Source organism: Lithobates pipiens, unplaced genomic scaffold, assembly GCF_037356315.1.
Source record: "Lithobates pipiens isolate NorthernLeopardFrog02 unplaced genomic scaffold, aLitPip1_a1.2 Scaffold_73, whole genome shotgun sequence".
Classification (NCBI taxonomy): domain Eukaryota; kingdom Metazoa; phylum Chordata; class Amphibia; order Anura; family Ranidae; genus Lithobates; species Lithobates pipiens.
The window spans coordinates 1,445,598-1,460,021 of NW_027507896.1; the positions used below are offsets into that span (position 1 = coordinate 1,445,598).

At 62.7% G+C, this 14,424-nt stretch overlaps 1 protein-coding gene across 1 annotated transcript in view; it reads right to left on the bottom strand.

Annotated features, from left to right (window-relative positions):
- LOC143959408 (disks large homolog 4-like) overlaps positions 1-14,424 on the bottom strand; it is a gene marked incomplete in the record, with an annotated part of 327,564 nt that overhangs the window by 271,967 nt on the left and 41,173 nt on the right.

Sequence of the window (14,424 nt, forward strand, 5' to 3'; positions counted from 1 at the left end):
TGTCTTATCCAGCACATGACATATATATATATACAGTATATAGGGGGAGGTGTCTTATCCAGCACATGAGAGATATATATACAGTATATAGGGGGAGGTGTCTTATCCAGCACATGACATATATATATATATATATATATATATATATATATATATATATATATATATATATATATATATATATATATATATATATATACAGTATATAGGGGGGATGTGTCTTATCCAGCACATGACATATATATATATATATACAGTATATAGGGGGGATGTGTCTTATCCAGCACATGACATATATATATATACAGTATATAGGGGGAGGTGTCTTATCCAGCACATGACATATATATATATATATATATATATATACAGTATATAGGGGGGAGGTGTCTTATCCAGCACATGACATATATATATACAGTATATAGGGGGGAGGTGTCTTATCCAGCACATGACATATATATATACAGTATATAGGGGGAGGTGTCTTATCCAGCACATGACATATATATATACAGTATATAGGGGGGAGGTGTCTTATCCAGCACATGACATATATATATATATACAGTATATAGGGGGGAGGTGTCTTATCCAGCACATGACATATATATATATATATATACAGTATATAGGGGGGAGGTGTCTTATCCAGCACATGACATATATATATACAGTATATAGGGGGGAGGTGTCTTATCCAGCACATGATACATTTCTCAGTATAATAGACTTCAGCAGCATGGAGAGCACTATGAGACTGATGGTATACAGTATATAGCACACATCTTCCACCCTCTATTATATATATTAGGGTGCAATGCATGGAGCCCGGCCTGACATCTCACCTGGCCTCCCCCATACCGATGTATATCACAAAGTACAATATACCGTATACCTCTCCTCTGTGTATATAGAGGACAGAGGCCTCTCAATGTATACAGCTACATCCAATCCCAGCAATGCTACATACATGTACAGATACTGCTGTGTGTGTATATAGGGGGTCGTACATGTGTGGTGTATGGGGCTCATTCTCTCTATATAATAAAATGTATATAGGGGGTCATACAGGTGTGGTGTATGGGGCTCATTCTATATATATAATACAATGTATATAGGGGGTCATACATGTGTGGTATATGGGGCTCATTCTATATATATATATACACAATGTATATAGGGGGTCATACATGTGTGGTGTATGGGGCTCATTCTATATATATATATACACAATGTATATTGGGGGTTATACATGTGTGGTGTATGGGGCTTATTCTATATATATAATACAATGTATATAGGGGGTCATACATGTGTGGTGTATGGGGCTTATTCTATATATATAATACAATGTATATAAAGGGTCATACATGTGTGGTGTATGGGGCTTATTCTATATATATAATACAATGTATATAGGGGGTCATACATGTGTGGTGTATGGGGCTCATTCTATATATATAATACAACGTATATAGGGGGTCATACATGTGTGGTGTATGGGGCTCATTCTATATATATAATACAATGTATATAGGGGGGTCATACATGTGTGGTGTATGGGGCTCATTCTATATATATAATACAATGTATATAGGGGGTCATACATGTGTGGTGTATGGGGCTCATTCTATATATATAATACAATGTATATAGGGGGTCATACATGTGTGGTGTATGGGGCTTATTCTATATATATATATATATAATACAATGTATATAGGGGGTCATACATGTGTGGTGTATGGGGCTCATTCTATATATATAATACAATGTATATAGGGGGTCATACATGTGTGGTGTATGGGGCTCATTCTATATATATAATACAATGTATATAGGGGGTCATACATGTGTGGTGTATGGGGCTTATTCTATATATATAATACAATGTAGAGAGAGGATATTCATATGATATGTCCCCATCTGCACCCCTGTATGGAGATCTGTCTATAGGTGAAGATTCAGGAGGTCTCTGTCCATGAAGGTCTCTTCATCTATGAAGGTCTCTCCATCTATGGGGGTCTCTTCCTCTATGGAGGTCTGTCTATGGAGGTCTCTCCATCTATGGGGGGTCTCTGTCTATGAAGGTCTCTCCATCTATGGGGGTCTCTTCATCTATGGGGGGTCTCTGTCTATGAAGGTCTCTCCATCTATGGGGGTCTCTTCCTCTATGGGGGTCTCTTCCTCTATGGAGGTCTGTCCATCCATGGAGGTCTCCTCTCTCTTTGTCCCCTCTTTCCCTGGGTGGGGAAGGTGGGGGTCTCCTTACCTTAGTGGTGACAATACACAGACAATCCATGGCGGCCGATCAGCCACATCCAGAGCTCACCGTCCTCCGTCCCCGGGGAGGAGAGGAGAGGGAAGGGATCGGGGTGAGGAGGAGGAGGAGGAGGAGGATGGGGGTGATTGGAGGGATGGAGAGCGGAGAAGAGGGTGCGCGGCGATGGAGGAGAGGCTGCAGATCTGCGGGGAAGAGGGAGGAGGGAGGAGAGGAGAGGAGGGGGGAGGAGCGGGGAGAGAGAGGAGAACCCACGCGAGGATCTCTTACTCACCGACACTCTGTGACTAAGAGACAGCCGGGACTACCGGAGACCACCGGGACAGAGAGACAGCCGGGACCACCAGAGACCACCGGGACCGAGAGACAGCCGGGACCACCAGAGACCACCGGGACCAAGAGACAGCCGGGACCACCGGGACCAAGAGACAGCCGGGACCACCGGGACCAAGAGACAGCCGGGACCACCGGAGACCACCGGGACCGAGAGACAGCCGGGACCACCGGGACAGAGAGACAGCCGGGACCACCGGGACCAAGAGACAGCCGGGACCACCGGGACAGAGAGACAGCCGGGACCACCGGGACAGAGAGACAGCCGGGACCACCGGGACAGAGAGACAGCCGGGACCACCGGGACAGAGAGACAGCCGGGACCACCCGGACCAAGAGACAGCCGGGAACACCGGGACCAAGAGACAGCCAGGACCACCGGGACCAAGAGACAGCCGGGAACACCGGGACAGAGAGACAGCCGGGACCACCGGGACCAAGAGACAGCCGGGACCACCAGAGACCACCGGGACCAAGAGACAGCCGGGACCACCGGGACCAAGAGACAGCCGGGACCACCGGGACCAAGAGACAGCCGGGACCACCGGAGACCACCGGGACCGAGAGACAGCCGGGACCACCGGGACAGAGAGACAGCCGGGACCACCGGGACCAAGAGACAGCCGGGACCACCGGGACAGAGAGACAGCCGGGACCACCGGGACAGAGAGACAGCCGGGACCACCGGGACAGAGAGACAGCCGGGACCACCGGGACAGAGAGACAGCCGGGACCACCGGGACAGAGAGACAGCCAGGACCACCGGGACCAAGAGACAGCCGGGAACACCGGGACAGAGAGACAGCCGGGACCACCGGGACCAAGAGACAGCCGGGACCACCAGAGACCACCGGGACCAAGAGACAGCCGGGACCACCGGGACCAAGAGACAGCCGGGACCACCGGGACCAAGAGACAGCCGGGACCACCGGAGACCACCGGGACCGAGAGACAGCCGGGACCACCGGGACAGAGAGACAGCCGGGACCACCGGGACCAAGAGACAGCCGGGACCACCGGGACAGAGAGACAGCCGGGACCACCGGGACAGAGAGACAGCCGGGACCACCGGGACAGAGAGACAGCCGGGACCACCGGGACAGAGAGACAGCCGGGACCACCCGGACCAAGAGACAGCCGGGAACACCGGGACCAAGAGACAGCCAGGACCACCGGGACCAAGAGACAGCCGGGAACACCGGGACAGAGAGACAGCCGGGACCACCGGGACCAAGAGACAGCCGGGACCACCGGGACCAAGAGACAGCCAGGACCACCGGGACCAAGAGACAGCCGGGAACACCGGGACCAAGAGACAGCCGGGACCACCGGGACCAAGAGACAGCCGGGACCACCGGGACAGAGAGACAGCCGGGACCACCGGGACAGAGAGACAGCCGGGACCACCCGGACCAAGAGACAGCCGGGACCACCGGGACAGAGAGACAGCCGGGACCACCGGGACCAAGAGACAGCCGGGACCACCGGGACCAAGAGACAGCCGGGACAGAGAGACAGCCGGGACCACCGGGACAGAGAGACAGCCGGGACCACCCGGACCAAGAGACAGCCGGGAACACCGGGACCAAGAGACAGCCGGGACCACCGGGACCAAGAGACAGCCGGGACCACCGGAGACCACCGGGACCGAGAGACAGCCGGGACCACCGGGACAGAGAGACAGCCGGGACCACCGGGACCAAGAGACAGCCGGGACCACCGGGACAGAGAGACAGCCGGGACCACCGGGACAGAGAGACAGCCGGGACCACCAGGACAGAGAGACAGCCGGGACCACCGGGACAGAGAGACAGCCGGGACCACCGGGACAGAGAGACAGCCGGGACCACCCGGACCAAGAGACAGCCGGGAACACCGGGACCAAGAGACAGCCAGGACCACCGGGACCAAGAGACAGCCGGGAACACCGGGACAGAGAGACAGCCGGGACCACCGGGACCAAGAGACAGCCGGGACCACCGGGACCAAGAGACAGCCAGGACCACCGGGACCAAGAGACAGCCGGGAACACCGGGACCAAGAGACAGCCGGGACCACCGGGACCAAGAGACAGCCGGGACCACCGGGACAGAGAGACAGCCGGGACCACCGGGACAGAGAGACAGCCGGGACCACCCGGACCAAGAGACAGCCGGGACCACCGGGACAGAGAGACAGCCGGGACCACCGGGACCAAGAGACAGCCGGGACCACCGGGACCAAGAGACAGCCGGGACCACCGGGACCAAGAGACAGCCGGGACAGAGAGACAGCCGGGACCACCGGGACAGAGAGACAGCCGGGACCACCCGGACCAAGAGACAGCCGGGAACACCGGGACCAAGAGACAGCCGGGACCACCGGGACCAAGAGACAGCCGGGACCACCGGAGACCACCGGGACCGAGAGACAGCCGGGACCACCGGGACAGAGAGACAGCAGGGACCACCGGGACCAAGAGACAGCCGGGACCACCGGGACAAAGAGACAGCCGGGACCACCGGGACAGAGAGACAGCCGGGACAGAGAGACAGCCGGGACCACCGGGACAGAGAGACAGCCGGGACCACCCGGACCAAGAGACAGCCGGGAACACCGGGACCAAGAGACAGCCAGGACCACCGGGACCAAGAGACAGCCGGGAACACCGGGACAGAGAGACAGCCGGGACCACCGGGACCAAGAGACAGCCGGGACCACCGGGACCAAGAGACAGCCAGGACCACCGGGACCAAGAGACAGCCGGGAACACCGGGACCAAGAGACAGCCGGGACCACCGGGACCGAGAGACAGCCGGGACCACCGGGACAGAGAGACAGCCGGGACCACCGGGACAGAGAGACAGCCGGGACCACCCGGACCAAGAGACAGCCGGGACCACCGGGACAGAGAGACAGCCGGGACCACCGGGACCAAGAGACAGCCGGGACCACCGGGACCAAGAGACAGCCGGGACCACCGGGACCAAGAGACAGCCGGGACAGAGAGACAGCCGGGACCACCGGGACAGAGAGACAGCCGGGACCACCCGGACCAAGAGACAGCCGGGAACACCGGGACCAAGAGACAGCCGGGACCACCGGGACCAAGAGACAGCCGGGACCACCGGGACCGAGAGACAGCCGGGACCACCGGGACCGAGAGACAGCCGGGACCACCGGGACAGAGAGACAGCCGGGACCACCGGGACAGAGAGACAGCCGGGACCACCCGGACCAAGAGACAGCCGGGACCACCGGGACAGAGAGACAGCCGGGACCACCCGGACCAAGAGACAGCCGGGACCACCGGGACAGAGAGACAGCCGGGACCACCGGGACCAAGAGACAGCCGGGACCACCGGGACAGAGAGACAGCCGGGACCACCCGGACCAAGAGACAGCCGGGACCACCGGGACAGAGAGACAGCCGGGACCACCCGGACCAAGAGACAGCCGGGACCACCCGGACCAAGAGACAGCCGGGAACACCGGGACCAAGAGACAGCCAGGACCACCGGGACCAAGAGACAGCCGGGAACACCGGGACAGAGAGACAGCCGGGACCAAGAGACAGCCGGGACCACCGGGACAGAGAGACAGCCGGGACAGAGAGACAGCCGGGACCACCCGGACCAAGAGACAGCCGGGAACACCGGGACCAAGAGACAGCCGGGACCACCGGGACAGAGAGACAGCCGGGACCACCGGGACCAAGAGACAGCCGGGACCACCGGGACCAAGAGACAGCCGGGACCACCCGGACCAAGAGACAGCCGGGAACACCGGGACCAAGAGACAGCCAGGACCACCGGGACCAAGAGACAGCCGGGAACACCGGGACCAAGAGACAGCCGGGAACACCGGAGACCACCAGGACTGAGAGACAGCCGGGACCACCGGGACCGAGAGACAGCCGGGACCACCGGGACAGAGAGACAGCCGGGACCACCGGGACCAAGAGACAGCCGGGACCACCGGGACCAAGAGACAGCCGGGACCACCGGGACCAAGAGACAGCCGGGACAGAGAGACAGCCGGGACCACCGGGACAGAGAGACAGCCGGGACCACCCGGACCAAGAGACAGCCGGGAACACCGGGACCAAGAGACAGCCGGGACCACCGGGACCAAGAGACAGCCGGGACCACCGGAGACCACCGGGACCGAGAGACAGCCGGGACCACCGGGACAGAGAGACAGCCGGGACCACCCGGACCAAGAGACAGCCGGGAACACCGGGACCAAGAGACAGCCAGGACCACCGGGACCAAGAGACAGCCAGGACCACCGGGACCAAGAGACAGCCGGGAACACCGGGACAGAGAGACAGCCGGGACCACCGGGACCAAGAGACAGCCAGGACCACCGGGACCAAGAGACAGCCGGGAACACCGGGACCAAGAGACAGCCGGGACCACCGGGACCGAGAGACAGCCGGGACCACCGGGACAGAGAGACAGCCGGGACCACCGGGACAGAGAGACAGCCGGGACCACCCGGACCAAGAGACAGCCGGGACCACCGGGACAGAGAGACAGCCGGGACCACCGGGACCAAGAGACAGCCGGGACCACCGGGACCAAGAGACAGCCGGGACCACCGGGACCAAGAGACAGCCGGGACAGAGAGACAGCCGGGACCACCGGGACAGAGAGACAGCCGGGACCACCCGGACCAAGAGACAGCCGGGAACACCGGGACCAAGAGACAGCCGGGACCACCGGGACCAAGAGACAGCCGGGACCACCGGGACCAAGAGACAGCCGGGACCACCGGGACAGAGAGACAGCCGGGACAGAGAGACAGCCGGGACCACCCGGACCAAGAGACAGCCGGGAACACCGGGACCAAGAGACAGCCGGGACCACCGGGACAGAGAGACAGCCGGGACCACCGGGACCAAGAGACAGCCGGGACCACCGGGACCAAGAGACAGCCGGGACCAACGGGACCAAGAGACAGCCGGGACCACCGGGACAGAGAGACAGCCGGGACCACCGGGACAGAGAGACAGCCGGGACCACCCGGACCAAGAGACAGCCGGGACCACCGGGACAGAGAGACAGCCGGGACCACCCGGACCAAGAGACAGCCGGGACCACCGGGACAGAGAGACAGCCGGGACCACCGGGACCAAGAGACAGCCGGGACCACCGGGACAGAGAGACAGCCGGGACCACCCGGACCAAGAGACAGCCGGGACCACCGGGACAGAGACAGCCGGGACCACCCGGACCAAGAGACAGCCGGGAACACCGGGACCAAGAGACAGCCAGGACCACCGGGACCAAGAGACAGCCGGGAACACCGGGACAGAGAGACAGCCGGGACCACCGGGACCAAGAGACAGCCGGGACCACCGGGACAGAGAGACAGCCGGGACAGAGAGACAGCCGGGACCACCCGGACCAAGAGACAGCCGGGAACACCGGGACCAAGAGACAGCCGGGACCACCGGGACAGAGAGACAGCCGGGACCACCGGGACCAAGAGACAGCCGGGACCACCGGGACCAAGAGACAGCCGGGACCACCCGGACCAAGAGACAGCCGGGAACACCGGGACCAAGAGACAGCCAGGACCACCGGGACCAAGAGACAGCCGGGAACACCGGGACCAAGAGACAGCCGGGAACACCGGAGACCACCAGGACTGAGAGACAGCCGGGACCACCGGGACCGAGAGACAGCCGGGACCACCGGGACCGAGAGACAGCCGGGACCACCGGGACCAAGAGACAGCCGGGACCAAGAGACAGCCGGGACCACCAGGACCAAGAGACAGCCGGGAACACCGGGACAGAGAGACAGCCGGGACCACCGGGACCAAGAGACAGCCGGGACCACCGGGACAGAGAGACAGCCGGGACCACCCGGACCAAGAGACAGCCGGGACCACCGGGACAGAGACAGCCGGGACCACCCGGACCAAGAGACAGCCGGGAACACCGGGACCAAGAGACAGCCAGGACCACCGGGACCAAGAGACAGCCGGGAACACCGGGACAGAGAGACAGCCGGGACCAAGAGACAGCCGGGACCACCGGGACAGAGAGACAGCCGGGACAGAGAGACAGCCGGGACCACCCGGACCAAGAGACAGCCGGGAACACCGGGACCAAGAGACAGCCGGGACCACCGGGACAGAGAGACAGCCGGGACCATCGGGACCAAGAGACAGCCGGGACCACCGGGACCAAGAGACAGCCGGGACCACCCGGACCAAGAGACAGCCGGGAACACCGGGACCAAGAGACAGCCAGGACCACCGGGACCAAGAGACAGCCGGGAACACCGGGACCAAGAGACAGCCGGGAACACCGGAGACCACCAGGACTGAGAGACAGCCGGGACCACCGGGACCGAGAGACAGCCGGGACCACCGGGACCGAGAGACAGCCGGGACCACCGGGACCAAGAGACAGCCGGGACCACCGGGACCAAGAGACAGCCGGGACCAAGAGACAGCCGGGACCACCAGGACCAAGAGACAGCCGGGAACACCGGAGACCACCAGGACTGAGAGACAGCCGGGACCACCGGGACCACCGGGACCGAGAGACAGCCGGGACCACCGGAGACCACCAGGACTGAGAGACAGCCGGGACCACCGGGACCAAGAGACAGCCGGGACCACCGGGACCAAGAGACAACCGGGACCAAGAGACAGCCGGGACCAAGAGACAGCCGGGAACACCGGAGACCACCAGGACTGAGAGACAGCCGGGACCACCGGGACCGAGAGACAGCCGGGACCACCGGAGACCACCAGGACTGAGAGACAGCCGGGACCAAGAGACAGCCGGGACCACCGGGACCAAGAGACAACCGGGACCAAGAGACAGCCGGGAACACCGGAGACCACCAGGACTGAGAGACAGCCGGGACCACCGGGACCGAGAGACAGCCGGGACCACCGGAGACCACCAGGACTGAGAGACAGCCGGGACCACCAGGACCAAGAGACAGCCGGGACCACCGGGACCAAGAGACAGCCGGGACCACCAGGACCAAGAGACAGCCGGAACCACCGGAACCAAGAGACAGCCGGGACCACCGGGACCAAGAGACAGCCGGGACCACCGGGACCAAGAGACAGCCAGGACCACCGGGACCAAGAGACAGCCGGGAACACCGGGACTAAGAGACAGCCGGGACCGAGAGACAGCCGGGACCACCAGGACCGAGAGACAGCCGGGACCACCGGAGACCACCGGGACCGAGAGACAGCTGGGACCACCGGGACCGAGAGACAGCTGGGACCACCGGGACCAGAGAGACAGCCGGGACTACCGGAGACCACCGGGACCGAGAGACAGCCGGGACTACCGGGACTAAGAGACAGCCGGGACCACCGGGACCAAGAGACAGCCGGGACTAAGAGACAGCCGGGACCACCGGGACCAAGAGACAGCCGGGAACACCGGGACTAAGAGACAGCCGGGACCGAGAGACAGCCGGGACCACCGGGACCGAGAGACAGCCGGGACCACCGGAGACCACCAGGACTGAGAGTCAGCCGGGACCAAGAGACAGCCGGGATCACCGGGACCGAGAGACAGCCGGGACTAAGAGACAGCCGGGACCACTGGGACCGAGAGACAGCCGGGACCACTGGGACCGAGAGACAGCCGGGACCAAGAGACAATCGGGAACACCGGGACTAAGAGACAGCTGGGACCAAGAGACAGCCGGGACCACCGGGACCAAGAGACAGCCGGGACCACCGGGACCAAGAGACAGCCGGGAACACCGGGACTAAGAGACAGCCGGGACCACCGGGACCGAGAGACAGCCGGGACCACCGGAGACCACCAGGACTGAGAGACAGCCGGGACCACCAGGACCGAGAGACAGCCGGGACCACCGGGACCAAGAGACAGCCGGGACCACCGGGACCAAGAGACAGCCGGGAACACCGGGACTAAGAGACAGCCGGGACCACCGGGACCGAGAGACAGCCGGGACCACCGGAGACCACCAGGACTGAGAGACAGCCGGGACCACCAGGACCGAGAGACAGCCGGGACCACCGGGACCAAGAGACAGCCGGGACCACCGGGACCAAGAGACAGCCGGGAACACCGGGACTAAGAGACAGCCGGGACCGAGAGACAGCCGGGACCACCGGGACCGAGAGACAGCCGGGACCACCGGAGACCACCAGGACTGAGAGACAGCCGGGACCAAGAGACAGCCGGGATCACCGGGACCGAGAGACAGCCGGGACTAAGAGACAGCCGGGACCACTGGGACCGAGAGACAGCCGGGACCACTGGGACCGAGAGACAGCCGGGACCACTGGGACCGAGAGACAGCCGGGACCACCGGGACCGAGAGACAACCGGGAACACCGGGACTAAGAGACAGCCGGGACCACCGGGACCAAGAGACAGCCGGGACCACCGGGACCAAGAGACAGCCGGGAACACCGGGACTAAGAGACAGCCGGGACCACCGGGACCGAGAGACAGCCGGGACCACCAGGACCGAGAGACAGCCGGGACCACCGGAGACCACCGGGACCGAGAGACAGCTGGGACCACCGGGACCGAGAGACAGCTGGGACCACCGGGACCAGAGAGACAGCCGGGACTACCGGAGACCACCGGGACCGAGAGACAGCCGGGACTACCGGGACTAAGAGACAGCCGGGACCAAGAGACAGCTGGGACTAAGAGACAGCCGGGACCACCGGGACCGAGAGACAGCCGGGACCACCGGGACCGAGAGACAGCCGGGACCAAGAGACAGCCGGGAACACCGGGACTAAGAGACAGCCGGGACCAAGAGACAGCCGGGACCACCGGGACCGAGAGACAGCCGGGACCACCGGAGACCACCAGGACTGAGAGACAGCTGGGACCAAGAGACAGCCGGGATCACCGGGACCGAGAGACAGCCGGGACTAAGAGACAGCCGGGACCACTGGGACCGAGAGACAGCCGGGACCACCGGGACCAAGAGACAGCCGGGAACACTGGGACTAAGAGACAGCCGGGACCAAAAGACAGCCGGGACCACCGGGACCAAGAGACAGCCGGGACCACCGGGACCAAGAGACAGCCGGGAACACCGGGACTAAGAGACAGCCGGGACCACCGGGACCGAGAGACAGCCGGGACCACCGGAGACCACCAGGACTGAGAGACAGCCGGGACCACCAGGACCGAGAGACAGCCGGGACCACCGGGACCAAGAGACAGCCGGGACCAAGAGACAGCCGGGACCACCGGGACCAAGAGACAGCCGGGACCAAGAGACAGCCGGGACCACCGGGACCAAGAGACAGCCGGGAACACCGGGACTAAGAGACAGCCGGGACCACCGGGACCGAGAGACAGCCGGGACCACCGGAGACCACCAGGACTGAGAGACTGCCGGGACCACCAGGACCGAGAGACAGCCGGGACCACCGGAGACCACCGGGACCGAGAGACAGCTGGGACCACCGGGACCGAGAGACAGCTGGGACCACCGGGACCAGAGAGACAGCCGGGACTACCGGAGACCACCGGGACCAAGAGACAGCCGGGACTACCGGGACTAAGAGACAGCCGGGACCAAGAGACAGCCGGGACTAAGAGACAGCCGGGACCACCGGGACCGAGAGACAGCCGGGACCACCGGGACCGAGAGACAGCCGGGACCAAGAGACAGCCGGGAACACCGGGACTAAGAGACAGCCGGGACCGAGAGACAGCCGGGACCACCGGGACCGAGAGACAGCCGGGACCACCGGAGACCACCAGGACTGAGAGACAGCCGGGACCACCGGGACCAAGAGACAGCCGGGACCACCGGGACCAAGAGACAGCCGGGATCACCGGGACCGAGAGACAGCTGGGACCACCTTAGACCACCGGGACTGAGAGACAGCCGGGACCACCGGAGACCACCGTGACAGAGAGACAGCCGGGACCACCGGAGACCACCGGGGACACAGAGACAGCCAGGACCACCGGAGACCACCGGGACTAAGAGACAGCCGGGACCACCGGAGACCACCGGGACAGAGAGACAGCCGGGACCACTGGAGACCTCCGGGACCAAGAGACAGCCGGGACCACTGGGACAGAGAGACAGCCTAGACCACCGGGACTAAGAGACAGCTGGGACCACCAGAGACCACTGGGACTAAGAGACAGCCAAGACCACCGGGACCAAGAGACAGCCGGGACCACCGGGACTAAGAGACAGCCGGGACCACCGGAGACCACCGGGACAGAGAGACAGCCGGGACCACCGGAGACCACCGGGACAGAGAGACAGCCGGGACCACCGGAGACCACCGGGACAGAGAGACAGCCGGGACCACCGGGGACAGAGAGACAGCCAGGACCACTGGAGACCACCAGGACTAAGAGACAGCCGGGACCACCGGGACAGAGAGACAGCCGGGACCACCGGAGACCACCGGGACTAAGAGACAGCCGGGACCACCGGAGACCACCGGGACTAAGAGACAGCCGGGACCACCAGAGACCACCGGGACCGAGAGACAGCCAGGACCACCGGAGACCACCGGGACTAAGAGACATCCGGGACAGAGAGACAGCCGGGACCACCGGAGACCACTGGGACTAAGAGACAGCCGGGACTGAGAGACAGCCAGGACCACCGGAGACCACCGGGACTAAGAGACACCAGGGACCACCGGAGACCACCGGGACAGAGAGACAGCCGGGACCACCGGGACAGAGAGACAGCCGGGACCACCGGAACTAAGAGACAGCCGGGACCACCGGAGACCACCGGGACAGAGAGACAGCCGGGACCACCGAAGACCACCGGGACTAAGAGACAGCCGGGACCACCAGAGACCACCGGGACCGAGAGACAGCCAGGACCACCGGAGACCACCGGGACTAAGAGACATCCGGGACAGAGAGACAGCCGGGACCACCGGAGACCACCGGGACTAAGAGACAGCCGGGACCACCAGAGACCACCGGGACTGAGAGACAGCCAGGACCACCGGAGACCACCGGGACTAAGAGACACCAGGGACCACCGGAGACCACCGGGACAGAGAGACAGCCGGGACCACCGGGACAGAGAGACAGCCGGGACCACCGGGACTAAGAGACAGCGGGGACCACCGGAGACCACTGGGACAGAGAGACAGCTGGGACCACCGGAACTAAGAGACAGCCGGGACCACCGGAGACCACCGGGACCGAGAGACAGCCGGGACCACTGGGACTAAGAGACAGCCGGGACAACAGGAGACCATCGGGACAGAGAGACAGCCGGGACCACCGGAGACCACCGAGACTAAGAGACAGCCGGGACCACCGGGACCGAGAGACAGCCGGGACCACCGGAGACCACCGGGACCGAGAGACAGCCGGGACCACCGGGACCGAGAGACAGCCGGGACCACCGGAAACCACCGGGACTAAGAGACAGCCGGGACCACCGGGCCCAAGAGACAGCCGAGACCACCAGGACCAAGAGACAGCCGGGACCACCAGAGACCACCGGGACCAAGAGACAGCCGGGACCACTGGAGACCACCGGGACCGAGAGACAGCCGGGACCACCGGAGAACACCGGGACTGAGAGACAGCTGGGACCACCGGAGAACACTGGGACTGAGAGACAGCCGGGACCACCGCAGACCACCGGGACTGAGAGACATCCGGGACCACCGGAGACCACCGGTGCTATGAGACACCCGGGACCACCGGAGACCATCAGGACTGACAGACTGCTGGAACCACCAGAGACTACCGGGACTGAGAGACAGCCGAGACACTGGGACTGAAAGACTGCCGGGACCACCGGAGACCACTGAGACTGAGAGACATCCGAGACCACCGG